Raw genomic sequence first — 17912 nt, forward strand, 5'->3', positions numbered from 1 at the left:
AAGCAAGCGCTTTCATCTAAGAGAGGCTTCCTGACTCAGCTTTAGCTGCAAAACCCTGCAGCTCTTAAGAGGTCCTGCTACAAAACACTTAAAAGGTGTTGATGAAAAGCTGAACGCGTGCTTTTCGGTTTTCAGCCGTAGCAGGAAAAAAGCTGAGCCGTTTTAAAATGCTGGCTTTGTGGGCTGCCCTGCCAGGGAAAACTCAGAGCATTTGAGTGTTGTAGCTTGTTTGCTGGCAAGGACCTTAAAATGCCATAGAGTTGTGGCGGTAAACATGGCTACAACTGGTACCTCCGCCATGAGGCTGGAAAGCTAAGGAATGGGCTGGATCTAGCTGCCAAAGCCACGGCTTTAAACCTACCCATATTGTTCCATAATTTAAAGGTTCATGTGTTCAGAAAAAGAGAGATACAGTAAAGAGAGATTCAAAGACAAAGAAAATTTCTAAATGATTTACAGTGTGTTAAAAATATATGCAGGCTAAAAGTTAAAGTTCTTAAAAGTAAAAAAAGGAAGAAAGAGAGTAGTTGGGTGTGGTAGTATACACCTTTAATCCCAACACTTGGGAGGCAGAGGGAGATTGACCTCTGTGACTTCAAGGTGTGGTAGCACATGCCTTTAATCCCAATGCCTGGGAGGCAGAGACAGGCAGATCTCTGAGAGTTCAAGGACAGCCTGGTCCACAGAGTTATTCCAGGTCAAAAATATACAGAGAACCTGTCTCAAAAAGCAAAAGATAAAAGTAAAAATAAACAAAATAGAGGTTAAAATAAAGTGCGCAAAGATGGAAAATACACAGAGAATTTTGATACTGTATGCTATTATGCTTACTTTGAATTGTTTGAATACCGAGGAAGGAGCAACAGCTGCTAAAAGATATTTGTTTATAAATGCTGCTGAACTAATCCAACATAGATATTTTGAAAATACCTTGACTTTAGAATTTGGATCTAAGGATATGATACTTTGGAAAAGAGATTCTTCTTTTGTTTTCACAGAGGATGAGACCCTGTGGATTGGTTCTATCCCAATATGGTATGATAGACCACACCCTCCTGAAAGGTTGCTGTGAACACCTTCAAAAATTACTTCGCTCAACTGCTAACTGAGATTAAACTAGTACACAGGTTACACCATGAAAGATCTGATTAACAGCACCCCCATTCAGCAGGAAGCAGTTTGGAGAGAAATAACTGAGCCCGTATTCCCAAATATTGTTGATAAATGTTCTTTTACATTTAAAGGGGGATATGATATAGGTATGAATAATTTGCATTAGTATAGATATTGCTTTATTGATAGAGATTTAAGGTCAATTTTGTTATATGTATATGTATTTCTAATCCTGATTAAGGTATTGTGATTGTGTAGTTCATGTAAAAATGTAATGTATATAGGTTGTTAATGGATAATCATTAATAATAATCAAGCTTGTAGTCATGTTAGTTAGATTTTCTAGATGTACATAGATATATTTTAGATAGACATTCTTCATATCTTTTAAAGACTACAGAATAGGACATTTAATGTTTTAATAACTTAGGGTTTTTCATGACAATGAGACATGTCTGCTCCTGGCAGTACCAATCTACTTCAAGAAGAAGATGGGCATCAAAGAGGCACCTTATGGAGTTTGATAGCCATTTGGGCAAGAAACTGCTCTTGCCTGGACTATTGTATAAACTGGACACAGAGAACCCACAGAGAGAGGGCTACTGAACTTGCCAAAAGGTGAGATGATCTTTCGGGGTTCCTGATTCATGAAGGAGTCTGCGAGACATTCTGCAGGACACGGCAGATAGTGACTGAACTGCCTTTGAAATTTCCTGCTTCATGGATATGTCTCTGGATACTATGGGCCTGAAGGCTGAAGATGGATGCCCCAGCGGTACAAAAGAACTTTGGGTGACTGTCCAGGCAGCGCAATGTCTCTGTCACTTCTAGAGTTTTGGAAGTTTCTTACTTGTTTACTTAGGTAATATTGTATCTTTCTGGAGTCTTTGATGGAGCTGAAGAATAGTTAGTTATAGTTATAATTTTCCTTAGTTATGATAAAGATAAAATAGATGTAAATATTGTAATTTTTACTTGATAACTGTTTTGTTATATGTAATTTTGCTATGTTAAAGTGAAAGCCTTTCTTTTTTGTTTAAACAGAAAAAGGGGAAATGATGGAGGAAGGTAATTGGTTAATTAATAAAGAAACTGCTTGGCCCTGATAGGTTAGAACATAGGTGGGTGGAGTAAACAGAACAGAATGCTGGGAGGAAGAGGAAGTGAGCTCAGACACCATGCTCCCCTCTCCCGGGCAGACGTGATAAAGCTCTGACCCAGGATGGACGTAGGCTAGAATCTTCCCGGTAAGCGCACCTGGGGTGCTACACACATTAATAGAAATGGGCCAAGCAGTGCTTAAAAGAATACAATTTGTGTGTTGTTATTTCGGGGCATAAGCTAGCCAGGCGGCCAGGAGCCAGGTTGTGGGGGGAGGCCCGCAGCTCCCTCAACAGACTGAAGTATGATTCCACCAAAGTCGAATCTGAGGAACTAAGTTGAATGGGCTGCCCCATAGAATAGCCAGCCCCACCTCTGAAAAGTGCCCCCAGCATGGCTGGCAACTTCCCTATAGCTGCATAGGTGAAGTTCTTCCTCTTCTGTTTACCTTCCATCTCTCTACTTAGTGCCTCTGGGACCAGGAGGCCATGTGCCATTAGGGCAGAATCACATCCAGCTGGCCAGGAGGCTCAGGAAGGAGTGGCTAGAATCTTTGGTGAGGGACCAAAGGCTGTCCATATCCCTTCTTCTATGAGGGAACATCAGCTGCCAATGCCTGATCTCAAGGGTTGCAAACAGTCACGGTTGCTACAGTGGAGATGACAGCAGAGTGCTCTACAGCAACCAGCCAGCCTGTAGGATGTCATGTGACCACGGAGATGTACAGGTGTAGGGAAAGCATAGCTGGCTTTGTCTCCATGAAGCAAGACCTTCTCCAGTGCAGAAGAACTGGTCAGCCAGCAGCTGGCAGGCCCCATCCAGTTGTGTGGACACTCCTCCATGGGTGGGACCCAAGAAGACAACACCAGTTTTTAAACTCATTTGCCAAGCCCAATGGACATGGCCACCTAGGGCACATACATACAGACATAAAAATGGACATCAGCAACATTGAAACTTAAGTCTTACACAAGACTGTGTGCCCTTTAAATTATTTTCTATTCCATTTTTACTGAATTAAAAAAGTGAATATCCAGAGCCAACAAATTCAGACTCAAAAGCAAGATTTCTTTAAGATTTATTTATTTTATGTGCATTGGTATTTCATCTGCAAGTATATCTTTGTGAGGGAGTCAGATAACCTGTAACTGGAGTCACAGACAGTTGTGGGCTGCCGTGTGGGTTCTGGGAAATGAACCCAAGTCCTCTGGAAGAGAAGCCAGTGTTTTTAACTGCTGCTGAACCATCTGTCCAGCCCCATAAAAGCCAGTCATATCTGATAACCTGCAGGGTGGGAAATCTTGCTGTGGACAGCTAGCAAAACCATCTCTAGGACACAGGCTTGCTCCACTGATCAAGCATTCACTAGGTCCTGGGTTCCAGCCGCAGTACCACGTAAGTCAGTCCCAGTGGTACGTGCCCATAACCCCAGCACGCAAGCAGAATTAGGATGATCAAGGTTATGCTTGGCTATATAGATAATTTGGGGCCAGCCTGGTCTATGTGAGACCCTGTCTCAAAAACAACAGCAACAACAACACCAACAACAACAAAATAAAATGAACTGGGAAGCTGGCTCAGAGGTTAAAGAGGTTGCTATGTAATTAAGAAGACCAGACTTTGATCCCAGGACCCACATAACAGTGTGTCTCACCCTTGCCTGGAGCACCACAGGGAGCGGGGAGAGCAGAAACAGGAGTACTGGTGTAATGATGAGGTGAGCGGGCTGCGTTCCTGCTGCCTGGCTCCTGGCCGCCTGGCTAGCTTATGCCCCGAAATAACAACACACAAATTGTATTCGTTTAAACACTGCCTGGCCCATTAGCTCTAGCCTTTTACTGGCTAACTCTCACATCTTGCTTAACCCATTTCTAATAATCTGTGTAGCACCATGAGGTGGTGGCTTACAGAGAAGATTCAGCATGTTTGACCTGGAGGCTGGCTCCACGGTGTCTGACCTCACTTCCCTTCTTCTCAGCATTCTGTTCTGTCTACTCCACCCACCTCATTTTCTCCCCTATCAAAAGCCAAGGTAGTTTCTTTATTAACCAATGAAATTAACACATAGACAAAAGACCCACCTACATCATACTGGAGCTCGCTGGCTTCCGGCCTACCTGAGAAAACTTGAACTCTAGGTTTAAGGAAAGACCCTGACTCAGAGGAATAGGTGGAGAACGGTAATGACCTTTTGGCCTCTGGATGCACATACACTCTTTACACGAGTGCATATGCACACATACACATGCACATACATATACACGAAATAAGTAAGTAAATAAATAGTCATCTTTGCAAAAATGACGCCTAGGAGCAAGTGACTGCACTCTTCCTGAGGGGCTCAGCATACTGTTCTCTCTACTCTTGACTGTGTTGAGGGATTCCAACAAAGGACCTATGCCTCAATGATTCCAGCCTTTCCCCTTTTCCTCCTCTTATACCAAGGAATGGGACACCAGGTTCCCCAAGCAGTAGCGTGTGACAAGACTCAGAGATGTGGGTACCCACCCACGAGTACCTACTCTGACACCATTCAGGAGTGAGAGTCAGAGCCCTGCTCTGACACAGGGTCTGCTTCCTTCACCGTGGCAGGGAGCAAGCAGCACTGGCTGGCAACTGGGTGATGCGCTCATGTGTTTCTGGCACAGGGACTTCTTTCAGGAGACACTTGGCTCTAAGGGGCTCCACAAGCCCAGAGAGCCGCCGCTTAGAACCCGCAGAACCACCACCGAACAGCCATCTTCTCCTTACCAACTTGGGGAATCTTTCTAAGCAGGAGTGGAGTAGCTTTTGGGGGATGCCTGGGGTACTTGAGGTTGACAATGGGGGAACCCCCTTTGGACACACATCCTGCCTAGCTCTGACCCCGGCTGGGAGTCTCCTGGTGGAACCACGTGTTCCTTCATAACACTTCCTTCCACATGCAGGGGAGACATCACCTCTGCTGCCCACAGAGGGCAAGGCCACTGTCCAGCCTTTGGCCCTGGCCCCGACTGCCTCTCAACACCCTGCTTTGGCTACTTTCCTTCCCTGTTGGCACTCCCACCTCTGTAGGCTCAAGTACCCAGGGCTCAGGCTTGGCCCTCCTCTTCCCTCATCCACATCCTGCTGGTGAACTCATCTTGCCCCCGGCTTTAAAGACCATTCTAGATGCTGGCAGCTCCCACATTTGTTAGCCCTCCTTCCCGAACCACAAACTTCAACATCTGCTTCCTTGTTCTGCGGCTAGTATAGAGTCTAATGGGCTGCCAAATTCAGCCAATCTACTTGAACTTCCATTGTGCCCCCTGCCCTGCCCCAGCTTCCTCAGAGATATCACATCGGGCTGTGGTCTTCATCATATTCTCGGTCCTTTCTTTTCCTTTCCCTCTTAAAAACAAACAACCCCCCCCCCAAAAAAAACCTTTTAAAATTACATTTTGCCAGGTACAGTGGCACTCACCTTTAATCCCAGCCCTTGGGAAACAGAAGCTGGAAGAACTCTGTGAGTTCAAGCCAGCCAGGGATTATACAGTGAGACTCAGAAAAAATTACATTTAAGGAATTTATTTTGGCTGGATGGTGGTGGTGGCACCCACCTTTAATCCCAGCACTCAGGAGGCAAAAGCAGGCAGATCTCAGGGAGTTTGAGGCCAGCCTGGTCTACAGAATGTGTTCAGGACAGCCAGAACTATTACACGGAGAAACCCTGTCTCGACAAACCAAAAAAGGAAAATTTGTGTGTGTATGTGTGTGTGAGAGAGTGCTGAAGTGTGCCTGTGGAGGCCAGAGGACAGCTATGAGTCAGTTCTCTCCTCCCACTACGTGGGACCCACAGCTCACACTCAGACCGTCAGACTCGGCAGCAAAGCCCCTTGCCCACTGGGCTGTCTCGGCAGCAAAGCCCCTCGCCCACTGGGCTGTCTCGGCAGCAAAGCCCCTCGCCCACTGGGCTGTCTCAGGCATTCTCCCCTCTTTTGAGGCTCCGTCTCTAGCCCCGGCTGGCCTTGAAATCTCTGCGTAGCCGAGGGGTGACCTTGAATGTCCGCTCCTCCTGCCTTTACTTCCCTGAGTACTGGGATTACAGGTGTTGAGCACCACACACTTATGCGGGGCTGGGAATCTGGCACCCAGGACTTCCTGCCAGCCTTGCTATTGAGGATGTGTGGTGTGTGCGCTCTGGCAGCACGCAGAGCTCAAAGGACAACTTTGTGAAGCTGGCCCTCTCTTTCGACCTTCACGTGGGTTCTGGATTCACCCCCGGTCTCCAGGCTTGCTCGGCAAACCCCTTTAGCCACTGAAGCTCCTTTCGTTTCTTCCTGCTTTTAGCCAGGGTCTCACGACATAGCTTATGCTGGCCTGGAACTTGAGGTTCTCGGCCTTGACCCTCCCAAATGCTGAGGGTACAGGTGTTCCACCATGCCCAGCGGATCCACCTGCTTTCTCAGAGTCCTTTATACCCACAACTAATCTAGCACCAAGTCCCAGCAGCACAGCCCCAAGAAGGGGCCAAATCCAGTTCCTTCTCATCGGAGCTCTGGCCGAACCCCCTTGTCTCTCAGCGGATTGTTGCAACAGCCTCTAGCTCAGCGCCCTCTCTCCCTCCTTCCCCACCTCAGCCAGAGTGATCTAATTGGGCAAATCAAAGGTCTCAAACACCTTCCCATTACCCGCAGAACGAAACTCGGGCTCTTTTCCATACTTTGTGCCCACTCTGCTTTTTTTTTTTTAATTACAAACTTTTTGTTGTTTGTGTGTGGGGGTGAGGGTGAGCGAATGGCATGGCATGTGTTTGGAGGTCAGAAGGCAACTGTTTGGCAGTTGGACTCTTTTTCCATCCCGTGGTCCCAAGGCATTGAACTCAGGTTGTCCGGCTTGGTGGGAAGCACCTTTGCCCACTGAACCATCTCACAGGCCCTCGTTCGGTCTGATTTTCCTTGTTTCCCTGGAAACAGCGTAGTCTCCAGCTAAGTGTCTCTGTGCATCCTGAGCCGGACTTCTAGGTTTGTCCTTTTCCGGGCTCTGTCTCAGCCAGGAGATTGAAAAGCTTCGCTCTGTCTTGTGTTCCCTGCTTCTGCTGCTTGAGACAAGAGACGTGGTTGGCCTTGCCCCAGCAACTGTCTTGTGATTGCGAGACAACAGCAGTGGTAAAAAGGAAGAAGGGACATGGGTCTCAGATGGCAGTGCGAGCATTTTACACACCTCACAGTTCCAGACCCTGACCTTCCACAGAGGAAGGCAGGCGTGTAATCCTGAGGTACAGAAATCTGCCAAGGGAGTTAGTATGCCATGTCTATCCCAAGCCTCTGCCAGCCCCATCAGAAGGGGATTAAAGATCCTCATTGCTATTTGTGTGGGGCCCTGGGGTTCCTTCAGGCTTTCTGATGTGCTGCACTTGGGTGCTGGAGACCTTCTCATGGGGCTCTCTGGTTATGTCCCCTGCCTTTCGTCATTTTCCATCTACCTTCCTGTCAAGTCCCAATTCTCTGTCCCTCCTGCTCCCTAACAGGGTACTTCCCCCCTCTCACCCTCCACTTGAGGTCTTCTTGAAGTGTTTAAAGCCAGACTTAGGCTGGCTGGAGCACAAAATTCCAAATGGCAAGAGTAAGTACCCGAGGGAGCGGAGCCAGCAGCCCAGGCAGCCCCGAGAAGTCGCCATGACCCTACTCTGCCCTTTAGAAGTGTGCTGTCTGCGAGACCCGGCCAGACGTCCCTCCTGACCCTGACTGGCTGGGTTCTACCTCCTCCAGGGTCACTCCAACCCCTCAGTGTGCTCAGGAATCTCTTACCACAGCCCAGTTCCCTCTCTTTCACCCTCTGTACACCCCACAGTACCAAGACCTCTCCCATGTCTGGACCTTCAGAGTGGCCCAGCGCTGGTTGCCTGCCTGGTGCCTGTGTTTGGGGCAGGACAGGACCACGGCCTCTCACTATTGTGCATGGCACTCAGCACCCAGGAGCCAGGCCCTTCCCAAAAATATAATGAGCCTGAGAATACGGTTTGGAGCTGGGTTTGTTATCCCAGTGCCCAGGAAGCTGAGACAGGGGGATAGTGTGTTCAAGTCCAGTTTGGGCTATTTGAGGAGAGTCTGTGTCAAGCAAGCAAGCAAATAAACAAGGTTGGGGACTGGGTATGTAGCTCAGGGAGCCAAACTCTTGCCTGGCAAGCACAGAGACCCAAGCTTGATCCTCTGAATCTGTGTGAGAAAAGCTGAGCATTGCAGTAGAGCAAGGAGCCTTGGAGCTTACTGATCAGACAGCCCAGCCTACCAGGCAAGTTCCTGGCCACTAGGAGACACCGTCTCAAAAGCAAGTGGATGATACGTGACAAATGCCACCTGAAGTTGATGTCTGGGCTTTATGCATCCATGCACACCTGTGCACACTAAACAAAGGCCAGATGGAGGGTCAGGATGAGCTGAGCCACGCTCAGGGCCCAGAAGCCAGACCACATCCTCATGGAGGAGACAGTGAGCGATCGCCAGTACGTATGTCTGAGCAGATCCGGATTTAATCACCAAATGACTCCTGAGCACCCGTCTCCAAAAACATGCTATGCATCCATGGGAACAGGACTGGATGGTAACCCAAGGGCTGCCTTCTTTGTGTCATTGAAGCAACTGAGGGCCTTGGATCTGATGAAAACCAATGCCTGGTAGGCCCTTGTGTTTATACCCAGGGCAATTCTTTACTTTCAAGCCGGCAGAAGCTGTGTGAGAAGGCTTCAGCCAGCTAGGAGAGACAAGAGTAAAATCTGTGCTTAATGATCTGTATTTTTTTAAGACACGGTCTCATGTAGCCCAGGCTGGCCTCCAACTCATTGTATAGTCAAGGATAACCATGAACTCCTTACCTGCCTGCCTTTACTTCCCAAGTGCTGTGATTATAGGCATATACCGCCATGGCCACTTTGTTTTGTACTGAGGACCCCGTGCCTGTCGGGCAAACATTCTACCCCCTGAGCCACATCCTCAACCCACGACCTATTGTGTGTCTCACTGTGCATCTAGTCCTTGCCTCCTCTTCTTCCCTCCCACCTCTCCATCTTCTGGACAGGTATATAAAGGCAAGACCTCAAATCCTGGGCATTTGTGGGGAACCTCTGGGCAGACAGGACTGCTAAGAGGGAGCTGTTAGCCAGGGGGCTCATTGAGGATGCCGGGAGCCTGAGCTCTGCCTACACTTTTTAAGTCAATTTATTAACTGATTTTGAAAAATGCATTTTATGTGTTTGGGTATTTTGCTCGCATGTATGTCTGTGCATTGTGTGGGTGCCTGGTGCAGCCAAAGCCAGAAGAGGGCATTAGATTCCCCTGGAACTAGAGTTAGAGATGGTTGTGAGCTGCCATGTGGGTGATGGGAACAGACGCCAGACTCTCTGAAGGAGCAGCCAGTGCTCTTACCCATCACACCATCTCTCCAGGATGATATTCAATTATTTAGTTTTGAGATACAATTTGACTCTGTAGGTCAGGCTGGCCTAGAACTCAGGGAGACCTGTCTGCCTCTGCCTCATAATTGCTGGGAGGAAAAGAATGCACCACCACAGTTAAACTCAACACTTAGAAAGATTTAAAATTATGTCTATTCATTCATCGATTCATCCATATATTTATGTGTGTGTCTGCAGAGAACCATTTGTGAAAGTCAGCTCTTTCCTTCCACTGTGTGGGTTCCAGGGGTTGAACTCAGGTCTCTAGACGCATCTTTACACGCTGAGCCATCTCGTCTGCCCTGGCCATACTTATTAGACTCTGAGAATCTTTTACCAGTGTAGACAGCTAGCACAAAATACATGTTCATCCTCGATAGCCCAGAACTGAAACACTGTATTCTCCTTACCAAGGAAGAAATGTCTGAATAGATATAAATACATTTAATCATCAAGGAAAATCTGGTTCTTCAAGCTTCCATCTTTCCCCTTCTCTCTAAACCAGAATCTGAGCTGTGGAGAGGAAGAGGCACAGAGAATTATATGCCCTAGGCTAGAGGAGTGTTTGGAGTTCCTTTTTTCTGGACTCTGAGCCTGAGGGTGAGGAAGAGGGTGGATGGGAGGAGATGCCTGCCTAGAGTAAAAGCCTCCAAGAGAGAGGAACTAAAATTAACACAGTTCTAGGTGCCAATCAGGAGGCTGGGCTGGGGAAGATGAAGCTTGTGTCAACTATAGAATGACTGGATTGCAGGTGCACCCACCACCACCACCACCACCACCACCACCACCACCACCACCACCACCACCACACCATACACACAACACAAAAACAATGTTGTTGTTTTTTCGAGACAGGGTTTCTCTGCGGTTTTGGAGCCTGTCCTGGAACTAGCTCTTGTAGACCAGGCTGGTCTCGAACTCACAGAGATCCACCTGCCTCTGCCTCCCGAGTGCTGGGATTAAAGGCGTGCGCCACCACCGCCTGGCTCAAACACACAATCTTGGGGCTCATTTGCAAATATAATTGAGAACCAAGGACAGTGCTTGGCCACACAGCTCCCATAGGGTGTAGAACTCAAGGTCCTTAGCTAGAAGGTGGGCTTGGCAGAGTTGGGCTCAGGGACCCGGATTTCACCTTCCAAGCGCTGGCAGAGAAGCCACTGCTGTTATAAAGTGACACCAGCACACACCATACTAGGACAGCGCTGGCTGTATGGAAGGAGCTGCGTGCTGGCCCAGGGCACAGGAGGTGGACAGTTTGGCCCTGGAGGTGCGAATGTAAGTATCAGGGATGACGAGTCACACAATGCTGGATTCTTAGCCACTGCTGATCTCATGCTCCCTCCCTCCTCCCTCCTTTATGTGTGCATGTGTGTAAGTGTACAAGTACGTATTCTCCTGTGCATGTAAACATAGATGTTGAAGCCTGACTTTTGTGTCTTCTTCTGTTGCTGTCTTTTGAGGCAGAGACTCTCACTGAAGCTAGAGCCTGCATTTTCAGCTAGACTGGCCGGCTAGCAAGCCTCCAGGAGTTTCCAGTCTCTACCCTCCTCCTCACTCTAGAAACGAGGTTATAAGAGTGTGGCCACGTTAAGCTTTGTATGTGGGTGCTGGGATTTGAACTCAGGTCCTCATGCTTGTGCAGCAAGTGCTTGTGCCCACTGAGCCATCTCGGGCACCCCTTCCTTATTTGTTTGTTTATAGTGACAGGGTATCATGTCACTATAGGTTGGACACGAACTCCCTCTGTAGCTGAGGGTAGCCTTGAATGTCTAATCCTCCTGCCTCTACCGTTTGAGTGTTGTGCTTACAAGCATGTACGACCATACCTGGACTGGCTAGTTCATTATATTTATTGAATGAACAGAAATGAACCCAATGTTAGGAATACTTTATGATTAGCAATTTGAAGTGGGCCACTAACCAACTGCTGAATTTAGCACCTCTTTTTTTTTTTTTTTAAGAATTATATTAACTTGGACAGCCATCCCCAGGGCCTGCTATTGAAATACTTCCTGAGTGTTCAAAGCATGTTAAATCCTATTTGCACCCAACCTAGTGCCGTTAGGGAAAGCCAAGTCAACTCCTTCCCAGTTCTGGCCTCTCCCAAGAACACTAGCACTGTGCTTCATAATAGCCAATGGTGGGGCCCTGGTTCAGGAGCAGAGAAGAAAGCTCAAAAGTGACATTACAGATGACAAGTGTTAAAAAGCCTATCTAGTCAGGTGTGCTGGCAAACAGCTCAAGTCGGAGCACTCAGGAGAGCGAGGCAGGCAGATCTCTGTGAGTTTGAGACCTGCCTGGTCTACTAGTTCCAGGCCAGCTTGCACTACATGTGAGACAGTGAGACTCTGTCTTGAAAATGCTGTTGAGGCAGAGCGGTGGAAACAGCTCAGTAGAGTACTCCATGATAGTGCAGGAAGCCTTAGGTTTGGGCCCTAGCATCACACACACTAGGAATGGTTGCGCATTCCCATTTCACCAGCACTTGAGATAAGAAAGCAGAAAGATCAAAGGTTCAAAGTCCTCTGCAGCTACTTTTTGAATTCAAGGCCAGTCTGGGCTATCTGACAAATCATTCCCAAGGAGGCGGCGGAATGAGGTGACTGTGTGAAGTGCCTCCTACGCTTGTATGCTGAGGAGGGGCTGAAGCAGACCTGTGGCAGTCTTCTGAGGGGATGGAAGCCCGGGGCATGTGTAGGAGGATGCTAACCAAGGGCACGTGGCCCCACAACCCTTAAGGTAAAATGAAGCATTGACTAGGACTGGCTCTGAGTTGGGCACTGGGGAACTCTGAGCGGAGAGTGCAGAGGGTCCAGTTCTTTTGTGTGTGTCACCAGACCGGAAGAAGCAGGCCACTGGGACTTTGGAAAATGTGAGTTACCCATCTGCTCTAGTGAGAACATTGGTGGTAGCCTGGGGTGTCTGGGCTTAAATTTTTTTTTTAAAAAAATTACTTTTTGAGATTATTTTAATTTGTGTGTGTGTGTGTGTGTGTGTGTGTGTGTGTGTGTGTACGCTGTTGGGGGAGGGTACCCAAGGAGATCAGAAGAGGGCCTCAGCTCTCCTGAAGCTGGAGATACAGGCAGCATTCTCCTTTCCAATGCCAGCACCCTGGAACGGAAAGGAAGAGCCACAGCCATTAGCCACTGAGCCAGATCCCCCACCTCTTACAAGGCTGCTAACGCAAGTCCCATGGCTCTTTTCCCTGAAGCTGGAGAGTACCGCAGTTGGCCTGTATCTGGGGTTCACAGATTTTCCAGCGTGAGGACCTGAGTCTAGATATCCAGACCCCATAGGAAAGAGCAGCAGAAAGGGCAGCATAGAGACAGGCAGATCCCTGGAAGCTTGGGGCCCAGTTAGTCTCCCTTAGTCTCTGCCGGCCAATCAGAGACCTTATCACAAACAAAAGATAGAAAGTACCTAAGGAATGAATGATAGTCCAGGCTGTCTTCTGACTTACACACTGCCGTGTATGTCCGCTCTTACCAACCAGTACACACACACACACACACACACACACACACACACACACACACACACACGAGAGCCTTGGCTGCTTGCCCCTCGGTGGTCCTGCTACAGCTGTTCCAGGCCTGTGCCCTGGACCGGCATGCAGCCCCTTCTATGCAGCCAGAGCTGTCCTAAAGAAGCATGATGCAGGATGGTGTCGCCGAATAACAACAGGGGCTTCTCTGCCAGTGGTTGGAAAGTGAACGTCAGGCCCCTGAGCCCAGCTCTGCCAAACCCACCCTCTAGCCAAGGGCCTTGTGTTTCCCCCCACACCCTGCAGGGGCTGTGTGGCCAAGCCCTGCACCAGGGTTCTCAATAACATTTGCAAATGAGCCCTAAGGCTTAGTGTGTGTATATGCATGTGTGTGTGCGCACGCGTGCGTCTATGTATAAATCCAGAAGCCAGCGTTGGGTGTCTCCCTTGGGTACTCTCTTCCTCTTCCTGGACAGGACAGCATCTCTCACCGGTCTGGAACTGGTTCAGTAGGCTAGGCTAGCTGGCCACTGTGCTCCAGGGATCCACCTATCTGCCTCCCCAGCTGGGCTTACAAGTTACCTTCTACCACACCCCGGTTTTTGTTTGTTTGTTTTGCTTGTTTTTGAGACTGGGTCTCATGTAGCCCCAGCTTGCCTCGCATCGCTAAAGTGACCTTGAACTTCTGGTCCTCCTTTCTACCTTTCTGGGCTGGGATTACAGACTTGCACCACTATGCCCACTTGAAGCGCTGCTGGGGTGAAATCCAGGGCTTCCTACAGGCAGGCAAGTGCCCCACCCTCTGAGCGCTGCTTATCCCTAGCCTGTGATTAGCTCTTTGACATGGGTTCTGGCGATCAGAACTCCGGTCCTCATGCATGTACCACAGGCGTTTGCCCCAGCACTAAGGCTTGCTTTTGTTTGCTTGGTTTTGTTTTGTTGTTTTTTTTATGGTCCACCTTGTTTCTGGAAAGTTCTGTCAGCCCTAAATTGACACTCCGCATGGGTTATGAAAAATAACAACTGGCATGAGAGAAAATGCTCTGAGCTCCCAGATGACAGTTCCTCTGCCCTCAGTGTGCCCACATCCAGTGTGGCCATGGTTTTTTTTTTTTTCTTGCTTTTGTCGTTGAGCCTGAGTTCCTTGATAGTGGCAAGAAGCCAGAACCCTATGTGGGGGTGGCCTGGCTGTGCAGCCCTCTTGCAGGGTGTTGGTTCCAGCACCGGGGGGCATTATTGTATTCAAAACTGACAGGCGCAGTCACATCCCTGGCCAAGACCGAAGGCTGAGGTCCCCTGCGGAAGACACGCCATGGCCAGTGCTAAGTGAGCAACAGGAACTCAGCCCTTTCCCTTCAGAGGGGCCGGGTCTCCCTCTCTGCCCCCTAAAGTACAAGGTGATCTGGGAGAACTCAATTTACACCCTCGGCTCCCGTGGGCCGGGGGATCAGCGGAGGGCAGGATAATCCCAGCTTCTCCAGCAGATGGTTTCTGCCTATGCTTGACCCAGTTCCCTCCCTGCAGTTGACCAGCAGCCCGGCTGGAAGCGTGGACCCTCCTCCCACCCGGAAGCACGGGATGGCTTTTGCCTCTTTGGTACCAGGTCAACTGGCAGATTGCTTCAAGGTCCTGAAGGCAAAGAGTTATCCCCCTCCTCTCCTTCCTTTCCCCCAGCCCTGTCCAGCCCAGCTGAGGCTGGCAAGAGGGGAGGCCAGGAGTGTCTCCAGGCTGGGCGCTGGGGGAGGGGAGGGGGCATTAAACCTTTCATTGGCTTAATGACCTCTCTCCTTCATTCATCAGTCGGTCCTTCATAAGCCCTCCCTGATCATCTGTCAGGTCTGGCACTCGACAGGACCCACGAGGCCTAGCCTCTGTGCTGGAGTTAAGTCAGGCAATGAGGCAGCCAGGCAGGCACTGGGCACCTAATCAGATAAATCACTTCCTCGGGCCACTGAGGTCCAAGGAGGGCTTCACCCGGGAGGAAAGACTGGGCTAAATCTTCAAGGCTGAGAACGAATTTGCCAAATGGTGGGTGGTTCTGGTTACAGAGAGAGCCAGAGGACCAGAGGGTGTGTGATGCTTGGTGAGAAGATGCTCACCAAAACTGAGATGGACCAGGTGGGCTCAGGACCATTTTTAAGGATGGCTGTCCCAGGTGCCTGGAATATCTCCTTCCTGCCCCCAGGGATCCCTGGGCCCCTGGTAGGGGAGCGGGAGGACCAGGATGGGATGAGAACAGTAACTAACGGGCCGGGTGAGGCAGAAGGGCTGTTATCTTCAAAATTCTGCTGGACCCCTGCTTCAGACTCAAGAGTTGGCAGTCAGACCCGCCCTAGTTTTGCCCTGCAGACTTCTGGTCGGTTCCTTATACTGGTAGAGAGGGGGCGCTCGGCTCCCAGACTTTTGTGCTTCCGTGGAACTGCAGTTCTGGCTAAGGTCCACAGCGCGTAGGGCTGGCTTGGGAAGTTCGCAAGGGGTGTTGGTGGAACGACTCCTCTCCCCAAGTCCGAGGTCTCTTTAGGCAGGGTCGTTCCGATCACGAGGAAAACAATTCATACACTTTTACGTCGCAGTCTTGCCTGTGGCTAGGTGAGCCTACTGTGGGTAAGGCTTCTGGAGAGCAAGGGGGCAGTGCGGGGGAGGGGCAGGCAGTGCGTTCTGGTCTCTGGGAACTGTGTCCTGTGGGCATTGTTGTCTCAGAACCAGGTAGGGACAGGAGGAGGGACAGAAAGAACGGGCTACACTTGGGGTTCTCTGGTCAGGGCTGGGACTCTCATCCACCGCTGGCAGCCAAAAAAGGCACCCCAGAGCCATCTCTTCATACGCTTCTGTGAGGTTGGCTTAGTATGTTCGGATTCCCAGAGAGGCAGTGTGATGCAGGTATCACCGTGCCCCTTTACAGATGAGAAAGCGTCTGGACGAGGAGGGCCATATTTAAAGCCCATAGTGCCTCGATCCTCTCACTAGAATCTGGGTTTGTCTGAAGCCAAGCGTGCCAAGATCGGGATAGGAGAGTGGGGACCCCATCAGCCCTAGAACTCTAGATGCCTTGGGTCCTCAAAGATGGGACCACGCACAATGTAGGCAGACCCTCTCGCCGACTATGACAGAGCTAGCCCAGCCTCCAGCAGCTGCCGCCTCTCTGCTCTTCCCAGGAGGCTAATTCATCGCCCATTGGGACAGCGGCCTGGGACGCTAGAAGAGGGCGCTGCAGCCTGGGAGTGGCATCCACCCGCACCGCTTCTCTGCTGCATTAGAGCTTGTCCCTACCCCACCCCCAAGCTGGACAACGAAGGATCGCTTCTTGGAGGGTCTGGGGCGCATGCAGCGAGTGAGGATAGCCTGTCCTGGTCGTGAAGGGCGACAGCTTGGGACAGGGGCAAAGCCAGCATGGCCCTGAATAGGGCTCATCCAGACGCGCCCGGATCCTACTTCTGGAGTGTGTCGGTGCCATTTATCCATCGTCCCATGGGGCGAGGGTCTGGGGCTCTCACGTGGTGGGAAAGTTTCGAGGTAGCAAAAGTGGCCTGGCATCGCGGAGCGGGGGTGGGGGGGTGGGGAGGAGGGGAGGAGAGGCTCTCCTCTCCCCTCCTTGCCAAGGCAGAAAGAGAAAGAGCGGAGGGAAGAGGGGGTGGGAGGAGGATCAGGCAGCACCGACCTGCAGAATCCGCCTCCCCCTCCGCCCCCGGGAAGCCCAAGCAGGGAGGCGCGGACCGTCTCCTCCCGCACGGCCCGGACGACACTCCCCCTTCTTTTTTTTTTTTTTTTTTCCTGCCAACGTCTATCTTAACGCGCGCGCACTTACGGAGATTGTGCGGCTTTTTTACCCCTCGGGGAAAAAAGAACAGGGAGTGGAAAGGAAGAGAAGGCGAAGCGAAGAACTCCTCCTTGGGCGCGCTCTGCACTCTGAGCCACGGCTGGGCGCGGGGACGCTGCTGCCACAGCCACAGCCACCGCCGCCTCGCTGTCTCCCCGGCCTTGCGGCGTGTGCCTGTAGGAGCGCGAACCAGGGCACTCGATCCCGGGGACACAGAGAGACTTTTGGCCGCTAGTGCCGCGGTAGGCAGAAGAGACAGCAGCGAGAAGGGCCCTGCCACCGCCTTTCCCTCTTCGCCGCCCCGGCCGGCCCGCTCAGGCAGCCAGGCGCAGGAAAGCAAGGAGGAGCAGAGGCTCCGGAGAAGCGCGCCGCGGCTTGCCCGCCGGTGGATGCAGCGCCCGGGGGAGCCTAGAGACAACTTTGCCGGGTGACGCGCAGGGAGGACTGCAGGGCCCGCGGCCCAGGAGGGCTCGGCGCCGCCTGTAAGAGGGGCCCGCGCGGCGGCGCTCCCCCGCACCGCGCTCGCTCCTCCCGCCGGCCCAGAGCAGGGGGGACAACCTGCCCATCATCGCCGCCGCCTCGGGCGGCCCTGTCCTCGCTCCGAGAAGCGACAGGGCGAGGCGCTCAGGTGCGGTCGCGGGGCCCCAGCCGCAGCGCCCTCCGCAGCGCCGCACCCGGGGGCTCTGGCACCTTCGCTTCGGTCTCCAGAGCGAGTTACGTCCACTGGTTCTTCTGTCCACCTTTCCAGCCCAGGCGAGCCAAGCCACCGCGCCAACGCCACTGTCCCCGCTCACCGCTTTCGCTTCACCCGATTGGGGGGCTGCGGTGGCCCTCGACCCGGAGAGGATGGGCAGGCTGCAGATGCCTAGGTGCCCCGAGACGCCCGCGCGCCAGTGACCGGGTGGTCCCCCCCCACCAAAGCCCGCGCGCCCCTCTGGTCCCCGCGGCGCCCCTTCTCGGCCGCGCGGGAACCCCCGCGGCCC

Source organism: Microtus ochrogaster, chromosome 6, assembly GCF_000317375.1.
Source record: "Microtus ochrogaster isolate Prairie Vole_2 chromosome 6, MicOch1.0, whole genome shotgun sequence".
Taxonomy (NCBI): Eukaryota; Metazoa; Chordata; class Mammalia; order Rodentia; family Cricetidae; genus Microtus; species Microtus ochrogaster.